General features: G+C 42.0%; 1 protein-coding gene across 3 annotated transcripts in view; it reads right to left on the minus strand.

Annotated features, from left to right (window-relative positions):
- Positions 1-26,395, minus strand: part of DUSP10 (dual specificity phosphatase 10) — a 62,447-nt gene that overhangs the window by 5,513 nt on the left and 30,539 nt on the right. The gene's annotated exons all lie outside the window — the stretch shown is intronic.

The following is a 26,395-nucleotide window of genomic DNA, read 5'->3' on the forward strand; positions in this document are numbered from 1 at the left end:
TTATCTTTACTTTTTTGCAGAGTTTAGGGTTGTCTAGCTGAGACCACCTCTGAATCTGGTGACAGTCCTTGGTCCAATCCCCCAAAATTGTAGGCTTACAGAAAATCACTTGGCTTTGCCAAAGGAACCAGCATCAAAAGAAAGAGAGCTGCTGCTCTCCCCCCCCCCACACCACCACCACTTCTACTGCATCTAGAGGCCGGGGGAAATTACTACCCAGTATCTAAGGTGTCCCTAATAATGAACCATCCTATGGACTATCATCTTTACATGCCTGCAGGAGTAGAATGGCCAAGGGCTCTTTCACAAGAGCGGATGCCGTGCGGGTAATCCGCTGCGTGAAAGAGAGCCAAGCCCCGCTCCGGACAGCAGAGACACGGAGCAGTAACATGATTGATAATGCTCTGTGCCTCTCTGTGATCTTTTTATTACAAAATCACAGTAACAACTTTATCTCACTGTGATTTTGTAGTATAGAGATCACAGAGAGGCTCGGAGCAGTATCAATCATGTTAATGCTCCGTGTCTCTGCTGTCCGGAGCGGGGCTTGGCTGTCTTTCACGCAGCAGATTACCTGCTCGGCATCTGCTCGTGTGAAAGAGCCCCAAGAGATCTGAAACTGCTGAGAGACTTTGTTTCAAATTTTGTGGCTATAGAAAATCACTCCATTTGGACAAAGGAAACCAACATCACAAAACTCGCTGAGAGAGAGAGATCTGCTGCAGGAAGCTAAAGATGATTACTCCTCATTAATTGCACTTTATAGACCCCTATGTCATCACCTATACTGTCCCCTAGAGGCCTGGTAAAAATGATTACCCATTATCCAAACTCGCCCATGGGCCCTAACTATTATAAAAGGGATTTCCCCATGATCAGTATAAAAAACCCCCATTAATTTCTACAATTGTTCTCCTACATTCTCTCGGGCCTGGCAACTCAGGGGAGGTCCTTTCTGCTGTAGCTCTCTTCCTATCACAGCTCGGGGGAGGTCTTTTCTGCTGTAGCTCTCTTCCTATCACAGCTCGGGGGAGGTCCTTTCTGCTGTAGCTCTCTTCCTATCACAGCTCGGGGAAGGTCCTTTCTGCTGTAGCTCTCTTCCTATCACAGCTCGGGGGAGGTCTTTTCTGCTGTAGCTCTCTTCCTATCACAGCTCGGGGGAGGTCCTTTCTGCTGTAGCTCTCTTCCTATCACAGCTCGGGGGAGGTCCTTTCTACTGTAGCTCTCTTCCTATCACAGCTCAAGGGGTATGTCCTTTCTGCTGTAGCTCTCTTCCTATCACAGCTCAGGGGGTATGTCCTTTCTGCTGTAGCTCTCTTCCTATCACAGCTCAGGGGGAGGTCCTTTCTGCTGTAGCTCTCTTCCTATCACAGCTCGGGGGAGGTCTTTTCTGCTGTAGCTCTCTTCCTATCACAGCTCGGGGGAGGTCCTTTCTGCTGTAGCTCTCTTCCTATCACAGCTCGGGGGAGGTCCTTTCTACTGTAGCTCTCTTCCTATCACAGCTCAAGGGGTATGTCCTTTCTGCTGTAGCTCTCTTCCTATCACAGCTCAGGGGGTATGTCCTTTCTGCTGTAGCTCTCTTCCTATCACAGCTCAGGGGGAGGTCCTTTCTGCTGTAGCTCTCTTCCTATCACAGCTCGGGGGAGGTCCTTTCTACTGTAGCTCTCTTCCTATCACAGCTCAGGGGGAGGTCCTTTCTGCTGTAGCTCTCTTCCTATCACAGCTCAGGGGGTATGTCCTTTCTGCTGTAGCTCTCTTCCTATCACAGCTCAGGGGGAGGTCCTTTCTGCTGTAGCTCTCTTCCTATCACAGCTCAGGGGGTATGTCCTTTCTGCTGCCGCTCTCTTCCTATCACAGCTCAGGGGGTATGTCCTTTCTGCTGCCGCTCTCTTCCTATCACAGCTCAGTATGCAATCCATTTTTTAGGGGGTATGTCCTTTCTGCTGCAGCTCTCTGCCTATCACAGCTGAAAGAACATGTTTAGTGTTGAATGAAGCATTCGAAAATTGAATAGGCCGTTTTGCTGAATATTACAAAAAAATTCACTTTGTGATGAATTACTTTGTCACGAAGTGCATTTCTTTGTAAGTAGTGGGTGCAATATCAGAGAGCGACGATTGCGTCGATCCATCCCACCCCCACACCCCGCGGCATCTGATAGCAACATTACAGTGTAAAAAAAAAAAAAAAAAAACATTACATCATACTGTACTTACCTCATCCATTTGCTCACAACGGGTCGGCCGCCGCCATCTTGATTCCTCCCTGCTTCTTGCTTGTTGGTCAAAGAGTCATTGGCCCACAGGCAACTTAAGCAAGGAGGAATCATGACTTCAGATGGAAAAAATTTATGAATATTCTAAAAAACCAATATATAGCACTATATTCTATGCCTGTAAATATAGTAGATCGTGTTGTCTGTGGATTTCCATAAAAATAAGTTATTAACAGTTGAACGACAAATCCAGCTCTGCTATGTCTGTAGAGGCATGAACTTTGTCCATTTAGCACTACATAAATCACACATCCATTCTCTGAGTCCAGAAAAGGTAAGTGTCCTGCACCACACCGTGACCTAACCCATGACAGTTTGCATAAAATAACAGCCTCAGCTCTGCTACATCAACAGGACTCAGCTCTCGTAATACAGCATACCCGGGACTCAGGGGATGCAAGAGGTTTTTTTTATGTCTGAGAAAACAACATGGGGGAGATTTATCAAACTGGTGTAAAGTAGAACTGGCTTGGTTGCCCATAGCAACCGGATTCCTCCTATCTGATTTGGGAACAGCTGGTTGTATTGTATGGGTCAGGTGCTGCAAAAAAAACAGCTGGTTTCACACGGGCGTTGCGGGAAAAGGTGCGGGTGCGTTGCGGGAACATGCGCGATTTTTCAGCGCGAGTGCAAAACATTGTAATGAGTTTTGCACTCGCGGTGAGATTTTCACGCACGGTTGCTAGGAGACGATCGGGATGGAGACCCGATCATTATTATTTTCCCTTAAAACATGGTTATAAGGGAAAATAATAGCATTCTGAATACAGCATGCTTAGTAAAGTAGCACTGGAGGGGTTAAAAAAATATTTTTTTTTTATTTAACTCACGTTAATCCACTTGCTCGCGCAGCCGGCATCTCTTCTGTCTTCATCTTTGCTGTGTGCAGGAAAAGGACCTGTGGTGACGTCACTCCGGTCATCACATGGTCCGTCACATGATCTTTTACCATGGTGATGGATCATGTGATGACCGGAGTGACGTCACCACAGGTCCTGTGGTGATGACCGGAGTGACGTCACCACAGGTCCTGTTCCTGTAATGAATGTTAACCACAGGTCCTGTTGAGCAAAGGAGACAGACGAGAAGCAGGGCAGCGCGATCAAGTGGACTAAGGTGAGTTAAATTTTTTTTGAAAAAAATTTAACCCCTCCAGCGCTATTGTATTATGCATTCTGTATTCAGAATGCTATTATTTTCCCTTATAACCATGTTATAAGGGAAAATAATAATGATCGGGTCTCCATCCCGATCGTCTCCTAGCAACCGTGCGTGAAAATCGCACCGCATCCGCACTTGCTTGCGGATGCTTGCGATTTTCACGCAGCCCCATTCACTTCTATGGGGCCTGAGTTGCGTGAAAAACGCAGAATATAGAGCATGCTGCGATTTTCACGCAACGCACAAGTGATGCGTGAAAATCACTGCTCATGTGAACAGCCCCATAGAAATGAATGGGTCGGTATTCAGTGCGGGTGCAATGCGTTCACCTCACGCATCACATCCGTGCGGAAAACTCGCCCGTGTGAAAGGGGCCTAAGTATGTTAGCCTAATTTTAAAAATTTAGCACCACGTTTGCAACAAGGTTTTCTTTCCATTGCTTCACACTACACTAAGAATGAAGCAACTTTACAAGTAGACTCTTAATTAAAGTCATACCGTTTTGTGTCTATAGCTCATATACAGACCCATGTGTCTCTATGGTTACAGACTACAAAAACATAAATAAATACATCTCTTAAGGTTTCCATTATCTGACTGATTATATGGCAATCGGTCCCTGTCCATCTAATGACACTGATCCAAAGATGTACAGTCCTCATTTAAAGGGATGCTCCAATTTAGCTACTTATAGACGCACACCTATCTCCAGAATGGGCCCGCCCCTCTTTACTTTTATGAGCGGCTGTTTTCAAATCCTATTCACCAGGAGAGATAGAGTTCGGGGCTCCTTTATTTTGAAGATAGATTGAGGAATCATCTGTGGGACCGGAAATTATCACATATTTATGACATACCATAAGGATATGTTACAAACAGTGGCGTAGGAATCTCCATAGCAGCCAAAGCAATGGCTATGGGGCCCTACACCACTGGAGGCCTGGGCTGCCGGCTGAGGATTTAAAAAAAATAAAATTCAAGTGGCGGTGCGAGTGGTGGTGCCAAACCCCCCCCCCCCTCTCATTGGTGGCAGCGGCAGTTCTGATCGGAGTCCCAGCAGTGTAATGCTGGGGCTCCGATCGGTTACCATGGCAGCCAGGACGCTACTGAAGTCCTGGCTGCCATGGCCAGTTACTCTGCAGCATACTTACATGCGCTGTGGCAACCTGGCGCTCCTCCTTCTTGTAACTCGTCACAGGTCTGTGCGGCGCATTGCTAAAAGGATAAGCAATGTGCCGCACAGACCTGTGACGAGCTACAAGAAGAAGGAGCGCACTGCTGGGACTCCGATCGGAACTGCCGCTGCCACCAATGGGGGGGGGGGTTCGCACTGCCCACCAATGATTTTAATACAGGGGAGGGGGGCACACTGCCCACCAATAATTTTAATACAGGGGAGGGGGGCACACTGCCCACCAATGATTTTAATACCGATGGGGGGGAGGGTGCACTGCCCACCGATGATTTTAATACAGGGGAGGGGGGGGAGAGGGCACACTGCCCACCAATGATTTTAATACCGGGGGGGGGGGGGGGTACACTGCCCACCAATGATTTTAATACCGAAGGGGGGTGCACTGCCCACCAATGATTTTTATACTAAGGGGGGGTGCACTGCCCACCAATGATTTTAATACCGGGGACGGGGCACTGGGGGCTGATGGAGATGGTATGGGAGCTGGTGGAGAGGCACTGGGGGCTGATGGAGAGGCACTGGGGGCTGATGGAGAGGCACTGGGGGCTGATGGAGAGGCACTGGGGGCTGGTGAGAGGCACTGGGAGCTGATGGAGAGGCACTGGGGGCTGATGGAGAGGCACTGGGGGCTGATGAGAGGCACTGGGGCTGATGGAGATGGTACTGGGGGCTGGTGAGAGGCACTGGGGCTGATGTAGAGGGTACTGGGGGCTGGTGAGAGGCACTGGGGGCTGATGAGAGGCACTGGGGGCTGATGGAGAGGCACTGGGGGCTGCTATGAGGCATGGGGCTCTTATCTGAGGTCTGATTGGGGGTCATTCATATTGGGGTCTGAACTGAGGTGTGATCTGAGGTCTTATTAACATTGGGGATCTTATTGGGGCTGTTAGCTGAGGTCTGATTAACATTGTGGGTCTGATTGGTGGTCTGACCTGAGGTGTAAAGAAAAATATTTTTTTTCGAGAGCAGCTTGGAGAAAAAAAGGCCTCACAGTCTCCCACACTCCTTATGCCCGGCCAAGCGAGCCAGCACCCCTGAGGCCAAGCCTGCCAGCACCCCTGAGGCCAAGCCTGCCAGCACCCCTGAGGCCAAGCCTGTCAGCACCCCTGAGTCTTCAGAACTGTAAGTAAATTATATATAAGGGGAGCTTATAATATGAAAGAGACAAATTATTTCAGAGCGGCTCTTCACCTACACGTGTATCAGCACTAGATATATACCCCTTACTCTCCCTAATACCCAAACTACACAAGATACATAGCCCTACCTTCTGTCTAATACACATACACACCCCACGATATGTACTTTCACCTTCTGGTGTTACAGACCCCTGTACAATTTAACAATCTTCTTTAATAGACAGACATTTAGATTCATACATTTCCTACACTGGCACAAATGCGTTGCCAGTGACCACCTGTCTGTGCTCAGTCCTACGCGCCAACCGTCGCAAGTGCATGAGGAGCTGCGGATGTGGCGGCGAGGTCCGAGAGGTATGTGGGGGTGGGAGATCCGGGAGGGGGGGGGAGGGCCATAAATTTTTTGCTATGGGGCCCAGTCATTTCTAGCTACGCCCCTGTTTACAAATGTCTAAGATGGGAATATCCCTTTAAGTGAACAGGTCACTTTCCTTAGCAAGATCAATACATTCCTCTCCCGCTGCTGTCATCATTACGATGATTTCACTGACTACATGGTATCCAGTCCTTATTCTACTGAGAAATACAGTATTTTCATCAATAACCTAATCACTTGGGCAGATAAGTCACTGCCTCGTGCAAAATCAACACACTCTCATGACCCCTGAGTGCTCAACAACACATATTTTGCATGAATCACAAGGCTGTGATATACAAGGCTGTGATTCTGTGAAAGTGTCCTTGACCCCCAGACCTCGCTCAGGGTACAAGAGAAGTGAATCACCAGTGTAAGGCCTCATGCACACGACAGTATGTATTTTGAGGTCCACAAAAAACGGATCCGTAAAAAACATCCGTGTGCATTCCGTATTTTGCGGAACGGAACAGCTGGCCCCTAATAGAACAGTCCTATCCTTGTCCGTAATGCGGACAATAATAGGACATGTTCTATTTCTTGGCGGAACGGAAATACGGCCATATGGAAACGGAATGCACTCGGAGTACCTTCCGTTTTTTTGGCGGACCCATTGAAATGAATGGTTCCGTATACGATCCACAAAAAAAACAGAACGGACACGGAAAATAAATACGTTCACATGCATGAGCCCTAAGAATACTAAGCAGAAAAGCTGATGGGATTTATAGTTTATTGTCAGGTGCGGAAACCCCTAGATATGAGAACGACCTTTGCTTTCAGTTCATAATGAGGGCGTAGTCCTAAAAATATGAGGAAGCGCTGCTGTAAACAATCACAGGGACTGAATGCCTCTAAGCATTCACTTTCTGAACAGGAAACTATTACCAGCTAATAGAAAAAAAGAAAAGAAAAGAAACATAATAATAATCATAATACTAAAAAAGTAAAACTGTAATCAGTAATACTGTAACAATAATACTAATGTAATAAATATAATAAACAATTATCTGAATTAAAAATATTAAAATTTATAGTAATTTTTAGAGATGAGCGAATAGAATCCACCGAAGTGGAATTTGATCCGAATTTCAGGATAAATTCGATTCACCGCGAAGCAGAATTTCCTTGTGCTTCGTGGTAGCGAATCGATTTAACCTGTAATAGTGTAAAAAACTGAAAAAATCATACTCACCTCCTCCATTTGCTCCTCAGCCTCCATTTGCACGCGACGGGCCGGCTGCCACCATCTTGTTTGAAGATCTCGGTCGAAATCCCGTGCGTGCTGACGCTGGCCGGCGTGATGAAGTCATCTTCGGCCGCATGAGATCTTCAAGCAAGATGGCGGCAGCCGCCCGTCGCGAGCAAATGGAGGCGGTAAGTAAAATACATTTTTTGTTAATTTTACACTGTTTTTAAACTCAGATGCCGCGATCATGTATAAACGCGGCATCTGAGGCTATCGCAGCTCCCTGTCATTGCACCCGCTACTTAGAAAAAAAATTGCTTCGTGACAAAGTAACTCGTCACAAAGCGAATTTTTGGGGAAAATTCGGCGAAGCAGCTGAATTGAATTTTCAAAAACTTCGCTCATCTCTAGTAATAATAGTAATAGATATTATTATTATTATATACTAAATAGAATATTATAATAATGATATACATTTAAATATTAAAAATATTAATTTGATAGTAAATATAAAAATAGAATAATAATACAATATCATTATTCATAATTAACTTTTTTCATAACTTTTAGATGATTTAATTCTTTTTTTTAACAGTTTTAAATTACTTCATAATATGATTTATTTTATAATAATAATTCCCAGTTGCTGTCTGTCCTGTTAAAAAATAATACTAAATAATAAAAAGTAATAATACTAACTATAATAATAATAATAATAATAATAAAAACAGCAATTATAATCCTGCATTAATCATTATCTCTGCATTTTAATTGGTCCAATATTTTTTTTACAATTATTTTATTAATACAATTATTTTTGCAATCAGTTTATTTGAATAATATTTTTTTGGAACAGTTCACAGTTACTGTGCATATTCTGTTAATAATAATAATAATGATAATAATAAAACATAATAATGATAATTATAATAATTTCACCAATTAAAAATGTATAATAATTCTAGAGGGATGTCTAATATTCTGTCCATTTTAAAGAAGCTTTTTCTTTTTATTTCCCTTCATTTTTATTTTTATTTTTTTGCCGTTGTTCGGATGGCGTACAACTCTGTACCATAGAGGCGGCCCATCCTGTGCTGTTCATTCTGAGAGTTGTCATTATTGGAAATGCTGCTAAAATACAATTATTTCTCTGCAAAATATTAATTTAAATGAAATAAAATGTAATTTTAAAAAAAATGCATAAAATGTTAAATAAAAATTAAATGCGTGATAAAAAATAATATGTCTAGAGGGGTGTCCTGTATTGTCCACATGGAGTAAGAAATATCGGTCATACACAGTCTGCATGATCCCAGAGGAACCAATTAGAGCCGACATCTATTTGGAGGAACGTTGAGCTTTCCACATATTCATGTAAAATGCTTTTTCACGTGCCGTATTATGGAGATGCTCTGCCCTAGAAACGTGGCCTCTACGGGACTACGGAGTGCATCAATGAGGCACCATACAGCGGCACATAAAGCAACTAGTGTCGGTTCTACATTAATGGTCTGAAAGGAGCTGAGGATGAAGGGGAAAAGTGTGCCGAGTGACCCCAAAGGCAAGAATCTGCAAGGAGGAGAGCATCAAGAGATATCTGAGAAGTTCTGAGGGTTCTCTGCTCTCCCCTCCCTTCTCTAAGGGTTAGCAGCAGGGAGGGGGAGGATGTTGTACACAGCAGACCAGAAGGGGAATGCGTCCAAGGAGGGCAGATAGGGAGGAAACCACACGTAAAGGCAGTTTTCAAGGGTACAAGGGTAGAGAGGTGGCAGAGCACCCACGTCAGACTCTGCAGGAGGAGGGCAGGGGAATCACAATCTTCAGCATCAAGGTCTGTCAAGTGAGAAGAGATCCCTTCTGAGCAGTAGAAGGAGAAAACGGTGTTGTGCTGAAACATGAGAGCTAGTGAAGACAACAGCATCCTGGACACACAAACCTCACATCCAACATTTATTACCGGCACATGAGAAACGTCTGACACTAGGAGCAGGGGGTCGGAAAAGGAATGAAGGATTAGTGCACCACTAACAGAAAAAAAAGTCACTTTCCCGTGTCAAGGGTGTCCATCACCTTTAAAACTAGACGACTATACACCACTGGTTTATGACGGCAAGTCCCCTTCTTCGATGAATCTGTCACACCATACGTCTCGGCAATTAGTCTTCACACTGGCCGAGGCTACTTTCACACTTGCGTTGTTGTTTTCCGGTATTGAGGTCCGGCAGAGGATCTCCGTAATGGACAAATAGATTTCCCTTTTGTCCTCACGCATTCTGAATGGAAAGAGATCCGTTCAGGATGCATCAGGACGCCTTCCGTTCTGGCAGCATTGCGTTTTGCGACCGGACACAAAACTGCTGCAAGTCATAAAAACAGGAAGAAAAAAAACGAATCTGTCACTAAAAACAATATAAGTCAATGGTGACGGATCCGTTTTCTTAGGAGCCTACTGTAAAAAAAAAAAATGATTTGTCACCCATTGAATTTCAATGTATTTAGTGACGGATCCGTTTTTTTTCCGTTTTGATTTTACACAACCGCATCCTAACATAACTGATGCCTCCTGATGTGCAAAATCAAAATGGATCCGTTTAATTCCGGTATTAAGATCCTCTGCCGGATCTCAATACCGGAATTAGCAGCAGAAGTGTGAAAGTCGCCTAAAATGACACCAAGTTTTTTACGTCGATGCAACTTTTTTTTTTTTAAGTTGCATTTAATAAATGTGTTTAAATCCTGCCCAAGCATTAAGCCACACCCACTTCTGCCTCCCAGGTGCTGTAAATTGGGCCACAAATGGTCAATAAAGGTTACATAGCAGACCAGACATGTCGGCCTCTGGTTACGGCGTTGAGTACGGAGCCGGCTGCTGCAATTATTTTTTTCGGTCACAGTCTAACAGAATTCAGCACAAAATACTGTACTTCTGCCTCTGTATGATATAGTGAAGGCATACTGCGATGCAATAGAGGGCCCGTACTGAAGCAGGGCCACCACATACAGGAAGGGACAGAAATGGGTGGGACCAGCAATACCACAGTGCAGCACAAAATACCGCCCCAGCAGAACCAGATACCACAGTGCAGCACAAAATACTGCCCCAGCAGAACCAAATACCACAGTGCAGCACAATATACTGCCCCAGCAGAACCAGATACCACAGTGCAGCACAATATACCGCCCCAGCAGAACCAAATACCACAGTGCAGCACAAAATGCTGCCCCAGCAGAACCAGATAGCACAGTGCAGCACAAAATACTGCCCCAGCAGAACAAAATACCACAGTGCAGCACAATATACCGCCCCAGCAGAACCAAATACCACAGTGCAGCACAAAATGCTGCCCCAGCAGAACCAGATAGCACAGTGCAGCACAATATACCGCCCCAGCAGAACCAGATACCACAGTGCAGCACAATATACCGCCCCAGCAGAACCAAATACCACAGTGCAGCACAAAATACCGCCCCTGCAGAACCAAATACCACAGTGCAGCACAAAATACTGCCCCAGCAGAACCAGATAGCACAGTGCAGCACAATATACCGCCCCAGCAGAACCAGATACCACAGTGCAGCACAAAATACCGCCCCAGCAGAACCAAATACCACAGTGCAGCACAAAATACTGCCCCAGCAGAACCAGATACCACAGTGCAGCACAATATACCGCCCCAGCAGAACCAGATACCACAGTGCAGCACAAAATACCGCCCCTGCAGAACCAAATACCACAGTGCAGCACAAAATACTGCCCCAGCAGAACCAGATACCATAGTGCAGCACAAAATACCGCCCCTGCAGAACCAGATACCATAGTGCAGCACAAAATACCGCCCCAGCAGAACCAAATACCACAGTGCAGCACAAAATGCTGCCCCAGCAGAACCAAATACCACAGTGCAGCACAATATACTGCCCCAGCAGAACCAGATACCATAGTGCAGCACAAAATACCGCCCCAGCAGAACCAGATACCATAGTGCAGCACAAAATACCGCCCCTGCAGAACCAGATACCACAGTGCAGCACAATATACCGCCCCAGAAAAACCAGATACCACAGTGCAGCACAATATACTGCCCCAGCAGAACCAGATAGCACAGTGCAGCACAATATACCGCCCCAGCAGAACCAGATAGCACAGTGCAGCACAATATACCGCCCCAGCAGAACCAGATACCACCGTGCAGCACAATATACTGCCCCAGCAGAACAAGATACCACAGTGCAGCACAATATACTGCCCCAGCAGAACCAGATACCACAGTGCAGCACAATATACTGCCCCAGCAGAACCAGATACCACAGTGCAGCACAATATACTGCACCAGCAGAACAAAATAGCACAGTGCAGCACAAAATACTGCCCCAGCAGAACCAAATACCACTGTGCAGCACAATATACCGCCCCAGCAGAACTAGATACCACAGTGAAGCACAAAATACCGCCCCAGCAGAACCAGATACCATAGTGCAGCACAAAATACCGCCCCAGCTGAACCAGATACCACAGTGCAGCACAATATACTGCCCCAGAAAAACCAGATACCACAGTGCAGCACAATATACCGCCCCAGAAAAACCAGATACCACAGTGCAGCACAATATACCGCCCCAGCAGAACCAGATAGCACAGTGCAGCACAATATACTGCCCCAGCAGAACCAGATACCACAGTGCAGCACAATATACTGCCCCAGCAGAACCAGATACCACAGTGCAGCACAATATACCGCCGCCTGCGCCACAGTTTGAAACTGTCCTGAAGACGGCAATACAGTTGGACTCAGGAGGACACCTGCGGCTGCTGACCAGGTGCATTAACTCCTGATGCTCCTACATTAATTAATGCTTAGAGCATCAGATCTTTTTGTATCTGTCTGGTGACTATGAGGAGGCCTTGGGCGGGCCCCTGGGCATCGGCCCACAAGTAAATTTTCCTGTAGGGTCTATAGCCAGTCCGCTCCTGCACATCTCTATGGGAGTCCTATCAATGGGCTCTCTGATATGGCCGTGTGCATGAGCCCTTGGGCTGAGATGGATAATTTAGCACCGTAACACAGAATACATAGAAATTAACAGCAAATATAACTCCTCTCAAATATCTTAAAAGAGTTGTCCATGGGGGAGGAGGGGTTATTTAGAAAGGGCTCATAATGGATAAAAAAAATAATTGAAGTTATATTCACCAGGGGTGTACACAAGATATCACAGAGCAAGATAGCAAACCTCAGTATGCCTCTTCCTGTGAATTTTCTTTTTTATTAAGTGGAATTTTTTAATTAAAAAAAAGTACATAAATACATCAATAAATCTCCCCCATACAGGTCTACGGCCTTTGATTCCTTTCATATACTGTCTGATAAAACTGGTTGGCAGCTGCCACTAGGGGGAGCTCTGGGCATAGGAATTTATACAGTTCCCACTGAACTCAATGGTAGCTGTAAAAATCTCTTTGCACTGAACTTCCCCTATTGGCAGCTGCAGGAAAATACTGTGGTTTTACTTCGACACCAGGAGAAGGAGGTCGTGGCAGGATCTCCCTCACCATAGGCCCCACAGCAGTGACCCCCCCACCCCACCTGTTTGACTTTCACGGTCATGATGTGTCTATGTAGCAGAGCTGAATGGGTCATCTTTGTGGCTGCATGAATTGGACACTCCGATAGAATTTGTGAGTTTCGCCAAATGACAAACTCAGTTCTGCTACATCTTTTTTCATCTTTATGATCCCTCACTCAAGTTTATTTCCATAAAATATAATGCGCTGACTGTCCACGTGGGACAGTTTGCCTTAATATTGTGTGTCTTCTTTCTAATGACATCATTGCCAGGATCCCCACCTGCCCGGCCTCTATGGCAACGCTACAAGAGCACACAATGACATCAGCCGTGCAGACAATACAGAACAGCGGCTCTGTGTAATGCTTGTCCCGCAGTTCACTTCCCGGGAACGGGTGATGTAATGTGAACAGGTGCAAGGGATTTTATTTGCCCAAGTGAGAAAAAAAAAAAAGGAACTGAGACTGATAGCGCGTCTACGCCATGGTAATTCTCAACTGTATAGTTTTATGGCACCATATGGAGCGTGAGCCGCAGGGCTCGGCCTGACGTCCATAAATACAATCATACAGCAAAGATCTGCTCACTAACCTCTCCTGAGGAAAAATACATAAAATACATATAAAATATATATAGATACACAAAAAATGTGTATAAAATATCTATAAAATATCTATAAAATACGCATAAAATATACAGTATAAAAAGCATGTAAGTATCTATAAAATCTGTATAAAGTACGTAAAAAATATGTATAAAATATGTATAAAATACATATAAAATATACATGAGATATCAAGATATCTATAAAATACATATAAAATATACACAAGATCTATAAAAATACACATAAATATCTAAAAAATATGTATAAAATATCTATAAAGTACTGTACATATAAAGGGGATCATTTATCCAATCAGATACGTCATTTTTGCAAACACTTCGTGATCCTCGCCACTTTTCACAGTGGTCTATGTTTAAGAGCTAAGGGTCCATTCAGACGTCCGTAGTGCATTGCGGATCCGTAATACACACGGCCGGCACCCCCCATAGAACTGCCTATTCTTGTCCGCAATTGCGGACAAGAATAGGACATGTTCTATTTTTTTCCGGAGCCGCGGACCAGAAGATCGGGGGCGGGCTCCGGAAATGTTGGATGCGGAGAGCACATAGTGTGCTCTCCGCATCCATTCTGTCCCCATAGAGAATGAATGGGTCCGCACCTGTTCCGAAATTAGCGGAACGGATGCGGACCCATTATACGGAGCCTAAAAGTGAGATTAGAACTGGATGACAGCTCATTTACTATGTGCGACTTTTGCAAATGTTGAAAAAAAGTCACAACCCACGCCAGGGAACCGAAGGCGTCTTTCACACGAGCGTAATGGATGCGGTCCGGATGCGTTCAGTGAAACTCGCACCCTTTTGCAAGCAAGTTCAGTCAGTTTTGTCTGCAATTGCGTTCAGTTTTTTCCGCGTAGGTGCAATGTGTTTTGATGCGTTTTTCACGCGCGTGATAAAAAACTGAAGGTTTACAAACATCTCCTAGCAACCATCAGTGAAAAACGCATCGCATCCGGACTTGCCTGTTTTTTTTAACGGAAGCCCCATTCACTTCTATGGGGCCAGGGCTGCGTGAAAAACGCAGAATATAGAACATGCTGCGATTTTCACGCAACGCAGAAGTGATGCGTGAAAAAAAACGCTGATGTACACAGACCCATTGAAATGAATGGGTCCGGATTCAGTGCGGGTGCTATGCGTTCACGTCACACATTGCACCCGCGCGGAAAACTCGCTCGTGTGAAAGAGACCTAAAGGTTGTAAACCACATTACGCTAATGCCACATATAATTTTTAAGATGCACCAGTTCATAAATTTGGTGCAGGCCCTCAAAGCAAAGCCAGACTTAAAAATGACACAAAAACAACCTGAAATGATAAACGACTCCCAATATATGTGTAAAATATCTATAAAAATACATATAAAATATGTATAAAATGTTTATAAAACAAATATAAAATATATATCAAATATCTATAAAATACAAATAAAATAGACATAAAATACATGGTATAGGTCCACACTGATATCACACAATCACCAGAAAATATAAACCCCTAAAGAATGATCTTCTGTCAAGATGAAAGGGGGGATGTCGAGATGAAAGGGGGGAGTCCAAAATTTGAAAAAATTTGCAAAATTTGTCTAGATTGTATCTGGTATTGCATTCTTATCAATAACACACCTAACGGACAGGGGTGGCGCTGTTTTGGAAAGAAAGCAGCCATGTTTTTCTAATCCCGGACAGCCCCCTTATATTCTTTTCAATTATATCTGCTTCTAGAAATGCTGTGTTATAATCAACATGCCTTGTCCTACTCAGTTTCTTCTTCCCTCTACAGTTTTTTTCTCTCTCTTCATGCTTGCCACGTGGGCAGGCTCTTTGTGGTGGGATGTAAGAGCTGTTGCTTTAAGTCACTCCGATGTCTCCTCCTCCCCTCTCACAGCATGTACTCCTACAGACAGAGAGGCTGCAGCTTCATCTCCCTTCTACCCCCTCTCTCTTTTGAATATGATTTTTTTTTTTTTCAGGAGCCTCCGGAACAAAGGGAAGTACAGACAACTGGAAGGTGAGGAAGACATCACTTTCCTAAAGTAATATATACTACGAAGTTTCATAAAGTCCCATGTTTTACTGATTTATGCATAAAAAAAAGTGCACAAACATAGATATGCTGGCGGCAAAAGGCAATCCCTTCCTTCTCTAAAACCATCTACAGCTGAACAGTCTCCAACCTAGAACGGCTCCGACATGAGAAGGAAAACAAAGTCTCCTCAGTGGTTTTGTGTACACAGCATTAATTCCTTCTGATACGGTTAGATCATTTATTTATATAGAAACAGAACACCCTGGAAAGAAGAAAAACCGCTACTGTATTACACCACGTTCCTGACAGATGGCGGATTACAGAGGGTCAAGTGGAAGGAAACACTGCATTTGTAAAAATTTCTGCACAATGATCCTAAACCAGCCAAAAATAGAAAAAAAATAACAGAACCTCCCCTATGATGAAAGTGGTTATAAATTCTATTTCTATAGCTGTCTGCAACTACTGTCCTGTAGAAGTTGCTAACCTGCTTTCCTAGAATCCTGAATGGCAAACATGCCTAGACATGCAGTCATATTATGAATGAATAGAATGTGATAATTACAGTGAAGACTGACACTTTGTAAAAAGCCATAAACTTAATTAAACTTTGGAGAAGGATCCCACGCAGGTTTACAAGATACACAGACCTCCTCTAGTCTGCAAAGAGCTGCGTGACGACCCTTTTAGAAGTGGTCATCTTGCTATAGGGACCAAGATAACCCAGAAATGGCTAAAAGCTATAATTTTGCACAAGAAGATGCTTCTGTAACTACTGTGTAGCATCTGAACAAGCCAAAAAGTTTTCCTGGTCTGGTAAGTTGACGCAAAAGTTTTTAACAGTGCTTTAAGGGGTATTAAAAATATTTAGCTATATGCTATTAAAGGCTTTTATACTAATGACCTATCCTCGGGATAGATCATCAGTATCTGATCGGTGGGGGGGGGGTCTAACACCTGAGACATCTGCCGATCAGCTGTTTAATAAGACAACGGCCCTCGCAGTAGTGCCGCAACCTTCGCTCTGCTCACCAAGCACAGCGCCGTCCATTGTATAGTGGGCGAGCTTGCCCAGCACCATTCACTTGAATGGGGCTGAGCTGCGTCTAGGCCATGTGACCAATAAACGTGACGTCCCCTAACCTAGGAAACCATGAGCGCCGATGCGTTCTCAAACAGCTGATCGGCAGGGGTCCTAGGTGTTGGACCCCCACCGATCAGATACTGGTGACCTATCCGCAGGATAGGTCATCAGTATTAAAGTCTTGGAAAACCCCTTTAACATGAAATCCAAAGAAAATGGCATGTCATAGATGACCTCGGTAAAGTCTGACATCTCCAGACTTAGAAGTATCTCTAAAAACAATCACGCCCCTTTGATATTGCTCAGAGAACCTCTGTGACAGAAGTCTCTGTGTGGTGCCAAAGGAGTTTGATATCACTACAGGGCTCTGTTATTCTGGAAATTCATGGTGGTCAGAGACCACAGACATCAACGATGTGAAGTTCTCACATGTATCTATGACATATCAGAAGATCATTTCCTTCAGAGTTCCCTTTAAATACGTACTATAAATACAGACAAAGTGACCTTTTAAACACTAGACACTCTTAAAGGGTCCAGGAAAAGAAAAAAGATCAGCCTTATTCTACCAGGAACAGCACCACCTCTCACCAGGATCTGTAGTTGGTATTGAAGCCATGTTCAAGTAGACAGAACCTGACACAACCCATGGACAAGAGTGGCGCTATTTCTGGGGATAACAAAGTAGGTCTTTATTTCTAATTCTGGACAAGCCCTTAATAGGCTGAATAGAGGCTCAATAGCAATGAGATGGATGAAGCCAATGCCAGGAGTCATAAACATGTCACTCAGAAGGCTGAAGACCCAAGCAGAAGACAAGATGGAGCACTGTGACCTTCTGCATATTGGGTGGGAATTCCAGTTTCAGTGTGTCCCATAGAATACCCGCTTCACTCCTGTCTTTGGCACTGCAGCTCCTACACAGCGTCAGACTGGCCCCCCAGGAGTACCAGAGGATCCTCCAGGCTCTGACACCATAGTGGGTCCCAAAGGTCAGGAATTTTTTTTTTTTTTAAGCCAATCACTTGCCACTAGGGTCTTTATCCTTAAATCAAAATCTATTAGACTTTATTGTTGATACAGGGTTTAGGCCCCCAGAATAATTTCGTCTGGTGGGCCCAAGCAGCACCAGTCCGACACGGCTCCTACACAAATACAAAACTTCCATAACAGAGAGATATTTCCACATCCTGGCCCGGTATAGACTACCTGTATAACCACAGCTGAAAGCCCCGTTACTGGAAAGCTCCTTTAAGAAGAATCCTATAATCCTACAGTGTAGGACACACCGGGTGACCCTTCATGATGACACATCTGTTAGCGCTGACCTGAGGGGTATTGGACGCAATGTCCATCTACATCCCGCTGTCAGAAACAAACAACACAAAGTAAACACAAGCAAGAAATAAAAAACACAGCGTCACCTAGATACCTGACAACCCGCGGTCACATCATGTGTCGTACAGTACAGTTCTATTACAAGGGCGAGGACAGTATATAGGATTGAAAGCATCTAGTAATCCAAATCTATCTATCTATCTATCTATCTATCTATATCCCTAATAAACGTAGACACAAAGATCCTATCTAAAATCATTGCTGACAGGCTAGCCTCTTTTTTACCGTCTTTGATAGGTGATGAACAAGTGGGGTTTGTCCAGGGCCGCTCAGCGGTCAAAAATATTCGGACGGTCTTAGCAGTCCTAGATAGGGTTAGACACGACCCTCAGCCAGGGGAACATCCAGCCATGCTCACCTTAGACGCAGAAAAAGCCTTTGATAATGTAAGGTGGGCATGGCTGGAAGCGGTACTGGACAGATTGGGATTTAAAGGGGCTTTTAGGACATTTATTACAAATTTGTACAATAACCCAAAAGCGAGGGTATATACTCAGGGCTACCTCTCCAAACCGTTTAAACTGGAAAAGGGTACAAGACAGGGATGCCCGCTTTCTCCCCTGCTCTTCAACCTAGCACTTGAGCCCCTATCACGGCTTCTTTGCTCGTCAGATTTGTATACAGGTGTTGAGGTGGGAACAAAACAAGTGAAGGCGGCGCTCTTTGCCGATGATGTGGTGTTATTTCTGGCTAGACCGGGGGAACACATCCCAGTTATATTTGAGGCTTTTGGAAGTTACTCAGGATATAAGGTCAATATTTCCAAATGTGAACTCTTACCTTTGGTGCCCATGAATAATATCTTACAAAAGGTAAAAAGGGATCAAGGAATTAGTATAGCCAAATCTAGCATAACATATCTTGGGGTGAAAATAGGGAGAGACCCACACTCTCAATATCAATTAAATTTCCCACCATTGCTGTCTGGATAGATGGCAAGGCCTACCCCTCTCCCTGATGGGAAGATGCTGCTTGGTGAAGATGATGGGAGTTGCTAGATTGTTATATCCAATGCAGACTATTCCATTGTTACTAAGACATGCTGATGTCAAATTACTGGAAAGCAAATTTGTGCGGTTTATATGGCAAAGCAAGAAACCGAGAATTTCTCTGGACAAACTGAAACTGAGAAGGGAGGTAGGGGGAATCAACTTCCCGGACGTCAGGGGTTATAATATCGCGTGTAATAGCAGATACATATTGGATTGGGCAAATCAGACTTCTTATTATACAAATCTCAGCCTGGAGAAACAGTTAGCAAAACCTTGGGACCTGATGGCATTATTACATACCAGTATACCTAACCTACCAGGATCAATTAAAAAGTCATTGTTATTAAGAGATACTATTATAGTATGGAAAATACTGAGGAAGATGTATGGTTTGCCTTATCGAATATCTAAGCATCTCCCAATTGCAGCCAATCCTAGTTTTGAGCCAGGGAGGAGCAGCAAAGATATAGCAATGTGGTTAAGTAAAGGGATAAGGAAGATGGGTGATTTATTCCATGAGACAGAATCTAGATGGAAAACACAGGAGGAGCTGAAGGAGAAGTGGGGATTGCAGGGTCTAACATTCCTACCGTACATGCAACTTATGTCATATGGCAAAGAATTGTGTAAGGATCTAACAAAGGAATGGAGGGCAAATGAATTTGACAGACTCCTGCGGCTAAAAATTAGACCGACAATTTCACTTCTCTATCAATCCCTGAGAAATAAATGGGAGAGAATTGACCCCAAGAAAATGTTTCGGAAGTGGGAAATACTATTGGAGGTTAAAGATGTGCATCAGTTGGTTTGGGCAGGCATAGGGGCCCTACATCAGGCTGTTCCAGATGAAAATTGGCGTGAGACCCACTTCAAAATTTTGCATCACGCAATATATGGTTTTGATGTTCCAAATGCAGGCTCAAGACAAGACAGATTGGTAGCATGCCCAAAATGTGATCTTTCTAGATCAGATCTATACCACGGACTATGGAGCTGTCCGAGATTGAGGTCATATTGGGATGGAGTCTCGGATCTACTGAAAAAGTGTGGTAGGAACGAGACGGAAATTACTCCTGTAATGGTGATCTTACATGTCCAATACAACAAGGAGGACCAGTCCGATAGCTACACAACGGCATCTCTTTTGCCACTGGAGCACAAGATTGTGCTAGGGGCAAAAAAATGTTTGTTAAGTCTATGGCTTCAATCTCAGATTCCCTCTGTTTCTATGGTCATCTCGCGTCTCAGACGTATATTTCATCTAGAATGGCTGGAAGCGATACAACAAAAAGAGGTTAGAGGAAAAAAATTATATTTAACATGACGCAAATTTATTCTGGGTCATATTGATCGAGGAGAACACAATCGGATTATGTCTCCTTTTAAATTGACGGAGTGGTATCTGTTAGAGGACCTAAAGGATAGACTGGGAATTTTGAAAGTGACATAGGTGTTACCAAGAACTTATATAGTAATGTGAAGCCAGGTGTGGTGCTTAAGCTGATGCTGGGAAGGGAGGATGGAAATGTTACGTTATGTTAATTTATTTTAATATTCCAAAGATGTAACATGCTGAACATGTATCCTCAATAGCTCTTTTGCTATTTGTCTTATTATCTATGTCAAAGTCATTTTCATGTATGCAATGATATGATGTCAAGTTGTTACTTTTTGGATTGGGAGAAAAAATACTAAAAATTATATTTAAAAAAAAAAAAAATGTTATAGGCTCCAGCAGGGCACATTTTTGAGAGTTTCCCTTTAAGATGCATAAAAATGGCCCCTGATTAAAATACATATTTTTGGTGGGAATTTTTGCCAATGATCCCCCTCTGGTATGTCACTGTCCATGTTGTGGGACTATTTTTGCACTTCTAGTAAGTATTTGGTGGCTGCAAATATGACCTGAAGGTTTTTCAGGTTCGCTTGCCATTAAAGTCAATGGGGTGCTCCACGAACGCGCGGTTCGCGAATATTTGATTGCGTACGCTCGCTTTCGCGAATTGTCCCAGCCGATGTTCACTATTCCATCACTATTTATCAGCTATCTACCTATCTATCTATCTACCTATCTATATATCTATCTATCTATCATCTATCTATCTATCTCCTATCTATCTATATATATATTATGTATCTATCATCTGTTGGTGATGTGGCCTTAGTGAACACAATTTTGTAAGTGACCCAGAAATCACTGCAAATAAATTTTCTGATGATTAACATTCTTTTAGAAACATAAGTAAAGCCACGTAAGCAGAGTTTTAGGTTACCTTAGTTTTTCCTTCATGGGAGAAATGAGTTGAATGAGGGAGATGACTGCAGGTGAACTGACCTGTATAACACTAAACTAACATGGAGATGTTTGCAGAATGTTATTTACATGTATACATATCCGTACACAGACTTATCCCAGAGTGAAAATAAGGACACAAAGGTCACTAAATTATTCTTTTAAAACACCTACATGCAGAAAGCCAGCCTGAGTCCCTTGTCCACATGTCTAAATAACAAACAATAATTTTACTATAATACCGCCCCTACAAAAGTATAACAAGCCAGAGTCTAAGTCAGGAGAGTCAGCAGACACCAAAACAGAAAACAAGGGGTTAATCTAGAAACAAGCTGAAGAGTCAAAGTCAGGAGAAGAAGCAGAAACCTCACCAGCAGATGTGGTGTTAATCTAGAAAAAAACGTCAAGCCAGGAGAATCAGTAAAAAAACTAATCAGTAGACCATGGATAAATCCTGAAACAAGCCAAGGTTAATAAACAGGAAGGTCCAACAGAAATGCAGCACAAAGAACAAATAGGTGTCAGTAAAACAAAAATCAAACGCATTAATAAGCAGCAACTGCCTGACTCAAATCCCCCGCCTAGCTCTGGGATAGGACACCAAGCCAGGGAACTGAATGATTGACAAGAAAGAACTTTGCTGATCAGCTCGGCAACCCTCCTAGAACAGGATAATTTCCTGACAAAAATACTGCCCCAGATGTACAAGACTACAACTAATATAATACTGCCTCCTATGTACCAGAATATTACTACGATAATACTGCTACTATGTACAAGAATATAACTACTATAATACTGCTCCTATATACAAGAATATAACTACTATAATACTGCTCCTATGTACAAGAATATAACTACTATAATACTGCCTCCTATGTATAAAAATATAACTACTATAATACTGCTCCTATGTACAAGAAAATAACTATTATAATACTGCCTCCTATGTATAAAAATATAACTACTATAATACTGCCTGCTATGTACAAGAATATAACTACTATAATACTGCTCCTATGTACAAGAATATAACTACTATAATACTGCTCCTATGTACAAGAATATAACTACTATAATACTGCTCCTATGTACAAGAAAATAACTACTATAATACTGCCTACTATGTACAAGAATATAACTACTATAATACTGCCTCCTATGTACAAGAATATAACTACTATAATACTGACTCTTATGTACAAGAATATAACTACTATAATACTGCTCCTATGTACAATAATATAACTACTATAATACTGCTCATATGTACAAGAATATAACTACTATAATACTGCCTACTATGTACAAGAATATAACTACTATAATACTTCCTCCTATGTACAAGAATATAACTGCTATAATACTGTCTCTATATACAAGAATATAACTACTATAATACTGCTCCTATGTACAAGAATATAACTACTATAATACTGCCTCCTATGTACAAGAATATAACTACTATAATACTGCCTCCTATGTACAAGAATATAACTACTATAATACTGCTCCTACGTAGAAGAATATAACTACTATAATACTTCCTACTATGTACAAGAATATAACTACTATAATACTGCCTCCTATGTACAAGATTATAACTACTATAATACTGCTCCTATGTACTAGAATATAACTACTATATTACTGCCTCCTATGTACAAGAATATAACTACTATAATACTGCCTCCTATGTACAAGAATATAACTACTATAATACTGCCTCCTATGTACAAGACTATAATTACTATAATACTACCTCCTATGTACAAGAATATAACTACTATAATACTACCTCCTATGTACAAGAATATAACTACTATAATACTGCTCCTATGTACTAGAATATAACTACTATAATACTGCTCCTACGTACAAGAATATAACTATTATAATACTGCCTCCTATGTACAAGAATATAACTACTATAATACTGCCTCCTATGTACTAGAATATAACTACTATAATACTGCCTCCTATGTACAAGAATATAACTACTATAACACTGTCTCCTATGTACAAGAATATAACTACTATAATACTGCTCTTATGTACAAGAATATAACTACTATAATACTGCCTCCTATGTACAAGAATATAACTACTATAACACTGTCTCCTATGTACAAGAATATAACTACTATAATACTCCTCCTATATACAATAATATAACTACTATAATACTGCTCCTATGTACAAGAATATAACTACTATAATACTGCCCCTATGTACAAGAATATAACTACTATAATACTGCCTCCTATGTACAAGAATATAACTACTATAATACTGCTCCTATGTACAAGAATATAACTACTATAATACTGCTCCTATGTACAAGAAAATAACTACTATAATACTGCCTACTATGTACAAGAATATAACTACTATAATACTGCCTCCTATGTACAAGAATATAACTACTATAATACTGACTCTTATGTACAAGAATATAACTACTATAATACTGCTCCTATGTACAATAATATAACTACTATAATACTGCTCATATGTACAAGAATATAACTACTATAATACTGCCTACTATGTACAAGAATATAACTACTATAATACTTCCTCCTATGTACAAGAATATAACTGCTATAATACTGTCTCTATATACAAGAATATAACTACTATAATACTTCCTACTATGTACAAGAATATAACTACTATAATACTGCCTCCTATGTACAAGATTATAACTACTATAATACTGCTCCTATGTACTAGAATATAACTACTATATTACTGCCTCCTATGTACAAGAATATAACTACTATAATACTGCCTCCTATGTACAAGAATATAACTACTATAATACTGCCTCCTATGTACAAGACTATAATTACTATAATACTACCTCCTATGTACAAGAATATAACTACTATAATACTACCTCCTATGTACAAGAATATAACTACTATAATACTGCTCCTATGTACTAGAATATAACTACTATAATACTGCTCCTACGTACAAGAATATAACTATTATAATACTGCCTCCTATGTACAAGAATATAACTACTATAATACTGCCTCCTATGTACAAGAATATTACTACTATAATACTGCCTCCTATGTACTAGAATATAACTACTATAATACTGCCTCCTATGTACAAGAATATAACTACTATAACACTGTCTCCTATGTACAAGAATATAACTACTATAATACTGCTCTTATGTACAAGAATATAACTACTATAATACTGCCTCCTATGTACAAGAATATAACTACTATAACACTGTCTCCTATGTACAAGAATATAACTACTATAATACTCCTCCTATATACAAGAATATAACTACTATAATACTGCTCCTATGTACAAGAATATAACTACTATAATACTGCCCCTATGTACAAGAATATAACTACTATAATACTGCCTCCTATGTACAAGAATATAACTACTATAATACTGCCTCCTATGTACAAGAATATAACTACTATAATACTGCTCCTATGTACAAGAATATAACTACTATAATACTGCCTCCTATGTACAAGAATATAACTACTATAATACTGCTCCTATGTACAAGAATATAACTACTATAATACTGCCTCCTATGTACAAGAATATAACTACTATAATACTGCCTCCTATGTACAAGAATATAACTGCTATAATACTGCTCCTATGTACAAGAATATAACTACTATAATACTGCCTCCTATGTACAGGAATATAACTACTATAATACTGCCTCCTATGTACAAGAATATATCTACTATAATACTGCTCCTATGTACAAGAATATAACTACTATAATACTGCTCCTATGTACAAGAATATAGCTACTACAATACTCCCCGCTATTCTCAAGAATATGGATCTTCCCCGGTAGGAAAATTCTCATATCAGACTTGCACTAATCTTTATCTATTAATGGGACAAAACCATAAATCCGGAGGGAAAAGCACAAAGGCAACAAACCCTAAATTACCGACTGATGGAGACATTGGAAGTAAATTGAAAACCCTCTAACAAGACTATAGACGGAGCTCATTATAAAAAGAGATGCTCGTCTAATTAGCAGCCATGCTTATGAATACGCTGAGGGTATCCAGAGAGCGCTGACTGATAACCTCAGCACATTATTCACAGCAGTTAATTTCTGCTTGTAACGGCCATAATTATGTCCTTGCCATAGGAGTCGATGTGCCTCCTCGCTGCCGTGTCCACGTAATTCCAAGGTCACAAAAAAGTTCACTTGGACAGGCCCGGAGCTAACTAACTTTGCAGAGACAGTAACTAACACAAAAGGAAGCAATCACATACTACCGCCATACAGTGTCATTATAATACTGCCATATATAGCCCTAATACTACCATTATATGGTACACAAACAATAATACCCAACCAAATACTGTTTTAAACAGCCTACATATTATTACAGCTCCAATAAAACTACCAGACACTTCCCATCTTATAGAGGACTGAGACCCCGGGCAACTGCCTGGTTTGCCTCTTTCCAAAAACAATCCTTTAAGGGGATCTACCTTTAGATCATTATTGCCCTGAGAGAAGAGTGCGGACAACTGGTTGGGGCACATTTCCAGCCCAGCAAAATGGTTCTCACTTTCAGTGTGATCACTCAGCCGCTGACGTGACAAAGGGGAATGTCTTTGCTAATGTACATTAGCGCTAATACCTAATAGCAGAAGCTGCATAAAAATCATTACAAATTATACCCGGAAGGCTACAGAGACACAAATCCAAGTCCAAGGCTACTTTCACACTGGCGTTTTAGCTTTCCGTTTGTGAGATCCGTTCAGGGCTCTAATGCATTTTTAATGGAAAAGGATCCGCTCAGAATGCATCAGTTTGCCTCCGATCCGTCTCCATTCCGCTTTGGAGGCCTGCAGCGTTTTGGTGTCCATCTGACGAAACTGAGCCAAACGGATCCGTCCTGGCACACAATGTAAGTCAATGGGGACGGATCCGTTTTCTATGGCACAATAGAAAGCGGATCGGTCTTCTATTGACTTTCAATGGAGTTCATGACGGATCCGTC

This window comes from Bufo bufo, chromosome 4 (genome assembly GCF_905171765.1).
Source record: "Bufo bufo chromosome 4, aBufBuf1.1, whole genome shotgun sequence".
NCBI classification, from domain to species: Eukaryota; Metazoa; Chordata; class Amphibia; order Anura; family Bufonidae; genus Bufo; species Bufo bufo.